The sequence below is a fragment of the Salvelinus sp. IW2-2015 genome, linkage group LG25 (assembly GCF_002910315.2).
Source record: "Salvelinus sp. IW2-2015 linkage group LG25, ASM291031v2, whole genome shotgun sequence".
NCBI lineage: Eukaryota > Metazoa > Chordata > Actinopteri > Salmoniformes > Salmonidae > Salvelinus > Salvelinus sp. IW2-2015.
The window spans coordinates 23,798,498-23,811,426 of record NC_036865.1 but is presented as its reverse complement, the minus strand read 5'-3'; positions in this window follow the sequence as shown (position 1 = coordinate 23,811,426).

The following is a 12,929-nucleotide window of genomic DNA, read 5'->3' as shown; positions in this document are numbered from 1 at the left end:
TAAATGGTGTCTAATTCTGACACACGATCGATCACACACAACATTTAAGAAGTTTGTGGTAAGTCGGTGGAGGATCGCAAGCAAATGGTCTTCCAGAGACAGGACAGGAGAATGTCAGGGACTTATCTGAATGGAACAGGAGAACTGGGGGTTCAGAGAAACCGGAGGAACGGCCAAGGCTTGTTTGTAAACATGTTAGAGAGACCTAGTATCCATCCATCACTAACATAACAAACTATCACTACCCAACACCATAACTGTTATTACTTTACAATCCAAACAACCAACACTAAACGCATCATGTTTACATTTCATCACCAACATCACAACACAACACATCACAATGTTTTAAACTAATCCACACAACAAAACCATTTCACTACAAAACAACCATCAAAACAAACCATTTCACTACACCCAACAAACATTTCATCAACAAACCATCACTAACACACACAAACCATCACCCCATCACTTACATAACAACCATCACTACCCAACATGTACACAATCAAAACCATCACTACACTACACAACAAACCATCACTACACAACACCAACAAACCATCACGTAGCACAACAACCATCACCTACAAACCATCCATACACACCACAAACCCTCACTTTACACTAAAACCTCACTACAAACCACTACCTAATAATGTTCTATTACAACAACATACAACACACACACACACAACACCACCACATTACAAATGTACTTCATGCTATCCACTACACAACACAACAAACCATTCACTACACCAAACACGATCACAAACCAGTCACTACTATAGCCACTATCACACAACAAACACTCACCACACACTCATACAACTTGACATCTAGTACAAACCTTCCATTTCCCACACACACACCCATATTGCTTATCACATACATACTTACTATCTCACATACAACTCAACAATAAGCAATATACTTCTACATATCTCACACCAAACCACTATGATCTATTATCACATCCATATTCCAAAACACCACACCATTATGACACATTACAAATCTCTATCTCTCCACTCAAACACACAACCATATGATCTTACTATCCAACTTACACAACCACAAACACCCATCATTACATGTTTTACTTACTAATATCACAACACACACACACACTCTATACACTTGTACTATACTATCCACCTAACACACAAACACACTACACCACTACCTGACTTATTAACACTATCACCATTCAACCACAACACAAATCATAAGCTATATTATCTCACACACTATCCAACAAACCATATAAATTACCATACAACACTTACACACAAACACACACATGTTATCTCTACTATACAAGCTTACCACACTACAAACCATCACTGACACACACACCAATTACTTGTTTAATCAACCTTCCACTAACCACAAACCATATCGATATATATAATTCACCTAATCCATCACAACTCAAAAAATCATGTTTTACTACTCCACACACAAACCATATGTTTTACTATCACACATCTGCACACCAATATATGTTTTACTATCCACACACACCATATCGTTTTACTATCCACACACACCATATGTTTACTATCCACACACACACCATATGTTTTTCCCTATCCACACACACACCATATGTTTTACTATTCCACACACACACCATATGTTTTAACTATCCACACACACCATATGTTTTACTATCCACACACACACCATATGTTTTACTATCACACACACACCACTAAGATGTTTACTATCACACACACACACCATATGTTTTACTATCCACACACACGCATATGTGTACTATCACACACACACCACTACATATGTTTTATCTTACCACACCAAACACAAACCAATTTTATACTGAATAATGTACTCACACACATATGTTTCTACCACACACACACCATATGTTTTCACACCATCCACACACTGACTATGTTACTAATTCCACCAAACACAAACACCGAATGACTATTACATAACACACCATATGCTTAACTAACCACACACACACCATATAGCATCATCTACATAAACCACACACCACACCAATGCCTATTTACACAACTATCCACACACATACATACAACAAATTGTATTTACAACATACATCCAACCACCACACACAACACCATATTTTTACTATCACAACCAACACAACTTAGCTATTAACTCTATATCCACCTATACTTACCACTACACAACAAACCATTCATACACACTAACATTAACAACATCACACACACACACCATCACTACACAATTATCCACACACCCACCATATGTTTTATCACATATCCAACAACACATATCACCATACTACACAACAAACCTCACACAACAATGTTCTCTCACCACTATCAACACACACATGACAGTTTATTAACCATCACTCCCACACACCACATACTACCACACACACAAATGTTTACTATCACCACTGTTTTACTATCCACACACACCATATGTTTTACTATCCACACACACACCATATGTTTTAACTATCTATTGCGACCAACACACACTATGTCTACCACACACACAATATGTTTTATTCACACACAACATATGTTTACTATCACACAACACCATATGTTTTACTATCCACACACACAGTATAGAAACTCATGTTCTCTGCTCCAATAAGGAGGGGGAGTGAAAGTGGGTAGGACAGAGTGAGTTTTAATATGCAGAGCTGATGTGAAATTTAATGAATATCCATTTAATCTTGCTCTCTACCCGCCTACCTCTCTACTGTGGTGTGTGTGTGTGTGTGGTGTGTGTGTGTGTGTGGTGCTGTGTGTGTGTGTGTGTGTGTGTGTGTGTGTGTGTGTGGTGTGTGTGTGTGTGCTGTGCGTGTGCGTGTGCGTGTGCGTGTTGCTGTGCGTGTGCGTGTGCGTGTGAGAGAGAGGAGAGAGAGAGAGAGAGAGAGAGAGAGAGAGAGAGAGAGAGGAGAGAGAGAGAGAGAGAGAGGAGAGAGAGAGACAACTCCAAGATAATTCCGCCGCTGTCAAATCCCATCGTCACTTACCTGGCAAACGAGCAGCAGTAATGACACCAGCCCTGATGGCCTGCGTTCACACACACACTTAAAACCACACACTTAACACAAACACACACTTAACAGCAGCCGTAATGTTTGGCAGACATCCATCCGAAGTAATATGCTGGATTAATACGCTGACATGATTTTCACACGGATGGGTTCTGGTTTTTAATAGGCATTCATAGATAAGCTGTGTGTTTATGTGTGGTAACGATGTGTCGCTGTTGTCTGATAGTCATGCATCGTGTAGATTGAGTGTTGTGATATCGAATCGCTAGTGCATTATTGTGGGTGTTCTAGAGCTTTGATGTGTGTTGCTTCACATGTGTCTAAGGCTCTACTTGTCGTGGTCTGGCTTGATGTGTTCGTTTTGTACTGCAGGGGACAAAGGTGGTTGTTGTTGTGTTGGTGGACCATTAGGGCATTTACAAATGTCCTGAGGAAGTGTTAGCAATCCTTCAATAAATGAATGGCCACAACTACAACCGGTACGTTTAATTTGAATATATAGAGCGACAACAGAGGTGTTACAAGATTTATCATCAGCATTCAAAGTACTATCACGGTATGAAGATAGCTTATATGGTGACAAGACAACTGTAGTCTGCGTAGCCAATCCTTACCAAAAATTGTCGAGAAGTTGTGTACTCACCCAAGTCTACAATGAAAAAGATAAAAATTCCAATTGCGTTATACTAAGAAAAGTATTATAAAGATTGACTGGTAAGTTGTGGTTTTTAGAGTTACTCCCCTGTTACTTTACTATTCATATTTTTGGACAATTTTTACTTTTATTCCACTACATTCCTAAAGAAAAAAACTCAGCAAAAAAGAAACATATCTCACTGTCAATTGCGTTTATTTTCATCAAACTTAACATGTTAAAATAGTTTTGTGATGAACATACAGATTCTACAACTGAGACATAAACGAACAAGTTCCACAGACATGTGACTAACAAGAAATGGAATAATGTGTCCCCTGAAAGGGGTCAAAATCAAAAAAACAGTCAGCATCTAGCGTGGCCACCAGCTGCATTAAGTAACGCAGTGCATCTCCTCCCATGGACTGCACAGATTTGCAGTTCTCTGTGTGATGATGTGACTCCACTCTTCCACCAATGCACCTGCAAGTTCCCGGACATTTCTGGGGGGAATGGCCCTAGCCCTCACCCTCCAATCCAACAGGTCCCACGATGCTCAATGAGATTGAAGATCCGTGCTCTTTACTGGCCATTGCAGAACACTGTCATTCATGTCTTGCAGGAAAATCACACACAGAACGAGCAGTATGGCCGTGGCATTGTCATGCTGGAGGGTATTGTCAGGATGAGCCTGCAGGACGGGTATCACATGAGGGAGGAGGATGTCTTCCCTGTAACGCGACAGCGTTGAGAATGCCTGATGATGACATCAAGCTCAGTCCAATGATGCTGTGCACAACACCGCCCCAGACCATAATGGACCCTCCACCTCCAAATTGATCCCGCTCCAGAGTACAGGCCTCGGTGTACTTAAGCGCTCATTTACTTCGACGATAAACGCAAAATCGACCATACCTTCTGGTGACAACAAAACCGCGACTCGTCAGTGAAGGATAACTTTTTGCCAGTCTGTTCTGGTCAGCGACGGTGGTTTGTGCCCATAGGCGACGTCGTTGCCGGTGATGTCTGGTGAGGACCTGCCTTTTACAACAGGCCTACAGCCTCCCATCCAGCTCCTCTCAGCCTATTGCGGACAGTCTGAGCACTGATGGAGGGATTGTGAGTTCCTGGTGTATCTCGAGCAGTTGTTTGTTGCCATCCTGTACCTGTCCCGCAGGTGTGATGTTCGGATGTACTGATCCTGTGCAGGTTTTGTTACACGTGGTCTGCCACTGTGGGACGATCAGCGTCCGTCCTGTCTCCTGTAGCGCTGTCTTAGGCGCTCTCACGAGACGGAACATTTAAAATTGTCCTGGCCACATCTGCAGTCCTCATGCTCCTTGCAGCATGCCAGGGCACGTTCACGCAGATGAGCAGGGACCCTGGGCATCTCTCTTTTGGTGTTTCTCAGAGTCAGTAGAAAGGCCTCTTTAGTGTCCTAAGCTTTCATAACTGTGACCTTAATTGCCTACCGTCTGTAAGCTGTTAGTGTCTTAACGACTGTTCCACAGGTGCATGTTCATTAATTGTGTATGGTTCATTGAACAAGCATGGAAACAGTGTTTAAACCCTTTACAATAGAAGATCGTGAAGTTATTTGGATTTTACGAATTATCTTTGAAAGACAGGTTCTGTAAAAAGGGACGATTCTTTTTTTGCTGAGTTCATGTACTTTTTACTCCCATACATTTCCCTGACCCAAAAGTACTTGTTACATTGCGAATGCTCAGGCAGAACAGCAACATGGTCCAATTCAAGACCTATTAATATACGTGTTGTCATCTCTACTGCTCTGATCTGGGCGGCTCACTAAACACAATTACAGTGTTTGTAAATGTCTGAGTGTTGGAGTGTGCTCCTGACTGTCCCTAAATAAATGTAATGAAAAAAATGGCGCCGCTGGTTTGCTTAATATGAGGAATTGATGTATAGCATTTACTTTTTCTTTGTACTTTTCTCAAGTATAACAATTGAGTACATTTTCCACCCTGTACTTAAGTACATTTGAAACCAGATACTTTCAGACTTTTACTCAAGTAGTATTTTACTGGGTGTACATTAAGATATCTTTACTTTTACTCAAGTATGATAACTGAGTACTTTTCCCACCACTGAAAAAACTAGCTATTGACCTAGCAGAAACTGTTTAAACCTGATGTATAGGGTATGGGTGGGGCCATGTGACCTGGCCAGGAAAAACTACAAGGTTCATAACTAAGTCAGCTGGTAGGAAATAACTACAAGGTTCATAACTAAGTCAGCTGGTCAGAAAAACTACAAGGTTCATAACTAAGTCAGCTGGTCAGAAAAAAATACAAGGTTCATAACTAAGTCAGCTGGTCAGGATAGGTTAAAAACATGAATCATAACAAGGTTCATAAACTAAGAGTAAACTTCAGACTGATCAGCGAAAAACTATAAAGGTTCATCAATAAGTCAGCTGGTCAGAAGAAAACTAATCTTTGCCGCTAAGTACAAGGAAGATGCACAAGGGAAAACAGCAGAATTATCAAGATGAACAGAGGAGAATCCACGACTACTTCCTCTTCCATCATTTTACTGTGATAGAAGGTGTCTGGAACGTTGTGACTCCTTCAGTTTGTTCAACCTGATTAAGTCTATTTGGACATATGGGAAGTTTTATGGAATTCATGCAGCAAGGTTGAATGGGTTTACTGTAAGTGTCAGATGAAGTGCGTGCGTGTGGGTGGGTGGATAGAACTGTATTTCGAAGCAGGTGAATTGAGGTTCACTTTAGCTTCAAATCCCAGATAAGATGTACCTTGGAAAGAGTGACTTCCACTTGCATCAGTATTTCAACCAGTGTAAATGGATTATGACTATGTACTTTGAAGGTATGTGTCCAAATGGCCCCCTATGTCTATATAGAAGCACTGCCTTTGACCAAAGCCCTATGTCCCTGGTCAAAATGGTGCACTATATAGGGAATGTGTGCCTTTTGAGACGCATCCAAGAGCATTAATATATCAAGCAGAATCCCCACAGAATAAGCTGCTCCCTCTTGTGCGGTGGACTGTGGCGGCACGAAACATAGATGGAATGAATGGTGAGAAGTGCTTATGAAATATGGATATGAGAGAGAGCAGAGAGAGAGCAGAGAGGAGAGGCTCTGGAAGTTGACACTCAACTGCAGTCAGCACTTTTAGTTTATCCTCAAATTTGACATGAAGTTACTTCAGATATCTCACCCCTTCACTTTTAGCCTCAAAGTAGGGCTAAATCATCGACCTTGGTGTACAGTATGTTACCCATCTGTTAATTTGGATGATTATTTACTTATTTTGTGTGTGTGTCAGGAAGTAAACAACTAGTGAATAGTTATGGTTCCTCTAACTAACTTAATAAGGTGACGTATGAATGGTTAGACGGCTGCAGGCGTAGCTATTCCAGTAGTAACCATAGCGATGTTTAGAGAGTCACAGACCTGGTGTTTACTCCTACCACATTCAACCCACTGACTATCTTCCTTACCCATGATGCAAACCACACATCACACACAACCAGCTCCAACCAATGAAAATAAATACGGTAATGTTGTGGTTGACTGAGATGTGAGGGTATGTGAGGGTTTATATTGAAGACGCAAAACTTTACGCTTGGTTCTCTGTGTGCACTGGAGGCTTGTCGGGTCTTATTTTGTAGTTAACCATGCAGCAGTACTTAGCTGTGCATGGTAACTGCAGCTAACAATTACATTCTCTATCAAATCGGTTTCAAAATAATTACAGTGTAGGTACAGTAAGTAATAGTACCATCAAATAAACAATTCCTTATATTGACATGGTATCTCTGCAGCTTTTTTTTTTTAGCTGCTCAGGTAGCAGATGTTTAAAGTTGGTGAGGGAAATAAAAGTCTCCAACTTCAGTGATTTTTGCAATTCGTTCCAGTCACAGGCAGCAGAGAACTGGAAGGAAAGGCGGCCAAATGAGGTGTTGGCTTTTGGGATGATCAGTGAGATATACCTGCTGGAGCGCGTGCTACGGGTGGGTGTTGTTATCGTGACCAGTGAACTGAGATAAGGCGGAGCTTTACTTAGCATGGACTTATAGATGACCTGGAGCCAGTGGGTCTGGCGACGAATACGTAGCGAGGGCCAGCCGACTAGAGCATACAGGTCGCAGTGGTGGGTGGTATCAGGTGTTTTAGTAACAAAACGGATGGCACTATGATAAACTGCATCTAGTTTGCTGAGTAGAGTATTGGAAGCTATTTTGTACCGGGAAAAACTACAAGGTTCATAACTAAGTCAGCTGGTCAGAAATAACTACAAGCTTAAATTAAAGCTTGACTGGATCTTTGTAATACTTCTCTATCAAGCTTCTCTATAACCAGACAAAGTCAAATGGAGAGTGATTGATTGAACATGAGTGTTGTCATGCTGGAGGAAAAAGCTGGTTTGCATGAATACTCAAGCCCAGCTTAAGATCAGCATAGTCCTTGTTAGTTATAGTGGTGAGATTCTCTCTCTCTCTCTCTCTCTCTCTCTCTCTCTCTTTCTATCTGTCTCTCCCTCCCTGTTCTCTCTCTCCCCTCTTTTCCGCTCCTCTTCGCCCCCTCATCTTTCTCCCCCCCCCCTCTCTCTCCCCCTGTTTCTCGCTCTCTCTTGCCACCCTCTCTTCTCTTCAGCATCAAAGGAGAGCCTGGAGGCCATAGTTTCTAATATTGTCTCGGAGTCCTTGTTTTTCACCAAACTACTGAGGAAACATCAAAGTGAGTTTGAAGAGTGGGATCATCCAAACAGCACAGTGACAGGACCATCTTATTTAAGTGATAATGCCCGAGAAGCAGGTGTTTGGAGGATATATTGGCACGGGTGTTGTTAGGCCCGAGATGAAGTCAAGGGCCGGCAAACCGTGCCAATATATCCTCCAAACACCGGCTTCGAGGGCATTATCACATTTATTTATTTACTTTTTTATTTGTATTTCACCTTTATTTAACCAGGTTGTCAGGATTTGACCCRTTTGTTTTCCCTTGTTTCCAGTTATTATTTGCACCTGTGCCTCATTTCCCTTCAATGTATTTAAACCCTTCYTTTTCCTCAGTTCTTTGCCCTGTGTTTGAATGTTAGCACCCAGCACCAGCKATGCTGTGTACGTTTGTTACTCCAGTTGGATTCTCTTGTGGTACTCTGTTTTTGTTCTTGTTTATTTATTTGTGATTATTTCTTTTGAGGGTTTTTCCCTGCTGTATCTACCACCTTGTGGATTTACCTTTTGTCTTGGAGGATTACCTTTCTTCTCTTGGAATTACTTTTGACGMTGTGGATTTATATTTTTGCCTGAAGTACTTTCCTTTTTACTTTATTAAAACACCGTCTCAAGTACTGCTGTGTCTGCCTCATCTTCTGGGTTCTGCTGCCTATTAGTGGCTCAGTTTTGCTAAGTGACTGTTTCTCACACCGGAGACCCGAGTTCGTAACCGGGTCCTGACACAGGTAGGTTAGTTGAGAACAAGTTCTCATTTGCAGCTGCGACCTGGCCAAGATAAAGCAGAGCAATTCGACACATACATCAACCACAGAGTTACACATGGAAATAAACAAAACATACAGTCAATAATACAGAAGAAAAATAAGTCTATATACAATGTGAGCAAATGAGGTGAGATAAGGGAGGTAAAGGCAAAAGAAAGGCCATGGTGGCAAGGTAAATACAATATATGCAAGTAAAACACTGGAATGGTAGATTTGCAGTGGAAGAATGTGCAAAGTAGAAATATAAATAATGGGTGCAAAGTAGCAAAATAAATTAAATAAATACAGTAGGGGAGGAGGTAGTTGTTTGGGCTAAATTTAGATGGGCTATGTACAGGTGCATTATCTGTGAGCTGCTCTGACAGCTGGTGCTTAAAGCTAGTGAGGGAGATAAGTGTTTCCAGCTTCAGAGATTTTTGCAGTTCATTCCAGTCATTGGCAGCAGAGAACTGGAAGGAAAAGACGACCAAAGGAGGAATTGGCTTTGGGGTGACCAGTGAGATATACCTGCTGGGCGCGTGCTACGAGTGGGTGCTGCTATGGTGACCAGTGAGCTGAGATAAGGCGGGGCTTTACCTAGCAGAGACTTGTAGATAACCTGTAGCCAGTGGGTTTGGCGACGAGTATGAAGCGAGGGCCAACCAATGAGAGCGTACAGGTCGCAATGGTGGGTAGTGTATGGGGCTTTGGTGACAAAACGGATGGCACTGTGATAGACTGCATCCAGTTTGTTGAGTAGAGTGTTGGAGGCTATTTTATAGATGACATCACCGAAGTCGAGGATGCGTAGGATGGTCAGTTTTACGAGGGTATGTTTGGCAGCATGAGTGAAGGATGCTTTGTTGCGAAACTAGGAAGCCGATTCTAGATTTAATTTATTAATTAATTTATACAATTAATTAATTTATACAACGGGTAACCAACATCTCAAAATAAGATTGACATATTTTCATTAAAAACGTTATTTTTAACAAATTTTTCATACTATTTCATCCTTCCACAAGATATAGTCCAGAAATAAATCTAGGGTTGCTACCCAAGCCGGCTGGTCGTTCATTCTATTGGTCGGTTGCCAGAGACGCGACCCCATCTTTCAGTCTTTTTGTTCTGTATCTATGGACGAGACCCAGTCGTTCGTTCTAAATGTTCCATTGCCATACTGGCTGGCAACGTTCTTATCCCTTGTTGCTAGCTAGCCAACTAACTAAACTTACAGTCACGTCAAACAGTGGAGCCAGAATAACACACAGTATCTGTATTTGTTTAAGCTGTTTCTAGTGACATTTATTTGGGTACATCCATAACAATGAGATAATGAGGCTTGATTTCACATGGCAATAGAAAATGTGCTCTCGTCAGGACACTGTTGTTCAGAGGAGCTAGCCACAATACAGCTAACAAATCACGTCAAACTGAGGTGGAAGACTGCAAACTGGCTGCACTTGGTTTAGTTTTTACCTTTTTTCAAATGACATTTCTTTGTAAACTCAGCAAAAAAAGAAACGTCGCCTTTTTCAGGAACGTGTCTTTCAAAATAATTCGTAAAATCCAAATAAACTTCACAGATCTTCATTGTAAAGGATTTAAACACTGTTTCCCATGCTTGTTGAATGAACATAAACAATTAATGAACATGCACCTGTGGAACGGTCGTTAAGACACTAACAGCTTACAGACGGTAGGCAATTAAGGTCACAGTTATTGAAAGCTTAGGACACTAAAGAGGCCTTTCTACTGACTCTGAAAAACACCAAAAGAAAGATGCCCAGGGTCCCTGCTTATCTGCGTGAACGTGCCTTAGGCAATGCTGCAAGGAGGCATGAGGACCACAGATGTGGCCAGGGCAAAAAATACAATGTCCATCCTGTGAGATGTCTAAGACAGCGCTACAGGGAGACAGGAGGACAGCTGATCGTCCTCACTGTGGCAGACACGTGTAACAACACCTGCACAGGATCAGTACATCCGAACATCCACACCTGCGGGACAGGTACCAGGATGGCAAAACAACAACTGCCGAGTTTACACCAGGAAACGCACAATCCCTCCATCAGTGCTCAGACTGTCGCAATAGGCTGGAGAGGCTGGACTGAGGGCTTGTAAGCCTGTTTGTAAGACAAGTCCTCACCAGACATCACCGGCAACAACGTCGCCTTGGGCACAACCCACCGTCGCTGGACCAGACAGGACTGCAAAAAGTTATCCTTCACTGACGAGTCGCGGTTTTTTGTCTCCACAGAGTGTGATGGTCGGTTGCCGTTACGTCGAAGGAATGAGTGTTACAACGAGGCCTGTACTCTGGACAGGATCGATTTGGAGGTGGAGAGTCCGTCATGGTCTGACGGCGGTGTGTCACAGCATCATCGTACTGAGCTTGATGTCATTGCAGGCAATCTCAATCTGTGCGTTACAGGGAAGACATCCTCCTCCCCTCATGTGTTACCTTCCTGCAGGCTCATCCTGACATGACCCTCCAGCATGACAATGCCACCAGCCATACTGCTCATTCTGTGCGTGATTTCCTGCAAGACAGGAATGTCAGTGTTCTGCCATGGCCAGCGAAGAGCTCAGATCTCAATCCCATTGAGCACGTCTGGGACCTGTTGGATTGGAGGGTGAGGGCTAGGGCCATTCCCCCAGAAATGTCCGGGAACTTGCAGGTGCCTTGGTGGAAGGTGGGGTAACATCTCATAGCAAAGAACTGGCAAATCTGGTGCAGTCCATGAGGAGGAGATGCACTGCAGTACTTAATGCAGCTGGTGGCCACGCCAGATACTGACTGTTACTTTTGATTTTGACCCCCCTTTGTTCAGGGACACATTATTCAATTTCTGTTAGCCACATGTCTGTGGAACTTGTTTCTGTTTATGTCTCAGTTGTTGAGTCTTATGTTCATACAAATATTTACACGTTAAGTTCTCTGAAATAAACGCAGTTGACAGTGAGAGGACGTTTCTTTTTTGCTTAGTTTATATTTCATAAAAATGATGCCAGCTGATTCATGATTTCGACTGGCTGAGAAACGCTGCGCTGCCTCTCCTCTCTCATCCCGACTCCCGACCCCTACACGTTCATTACTATGGGACAGGTGGAGATCGAATTTGAATATTGAAACATTGTCGATGTTTCAGAGACAGACAGCAAGGTTTATACAAATCTCCGCTGTGGAAAACTAAATGTTAGTCTAAAAGAAATGTGAGATAATGTCTAGATGCTTTTTATAGTGGATATAAAGTTTATAAAGTGCCTGGCTTGGCTGATGAGACAGTGGATTACGCAGTCAGATGGAACAGAGTAAATAGGCATTTTAACATCATAGATTTAGCTGGTGGTAACTTGTGGAATAGACACTGGCTGGAATGCGCTTTTAACCAATCAGCATTCAGGATTAGACCTTCCCATTGTATAACATTTTATGCAGAACAGGGAGAATACCTGGTGTGGCTCGGAACTCACTGCTGTATTTCTGCATGTTTCATTGTATTGAAATGCGTGTGGTTTCAGATTGTAATGTAACCCAGTGGAGGGTGTGTAGCCCTGTTTTCTAGAACTAGGCAATGCTTCTAAATGTCCTTTGTCATATTGTCACTTTATCTGGAACCTTTAAGCATATTTTCCCTCTTTTTAGTGTCATCCTTCATGCAGTCAAGACACACACACACGCACACACTCCGTTCGGACAGCTTCATTTGCAACAAGGTCATCCCAGCCCAGCATCCTTCTCTCTTCTGGGTGGTTCCTCTTGCAGGTT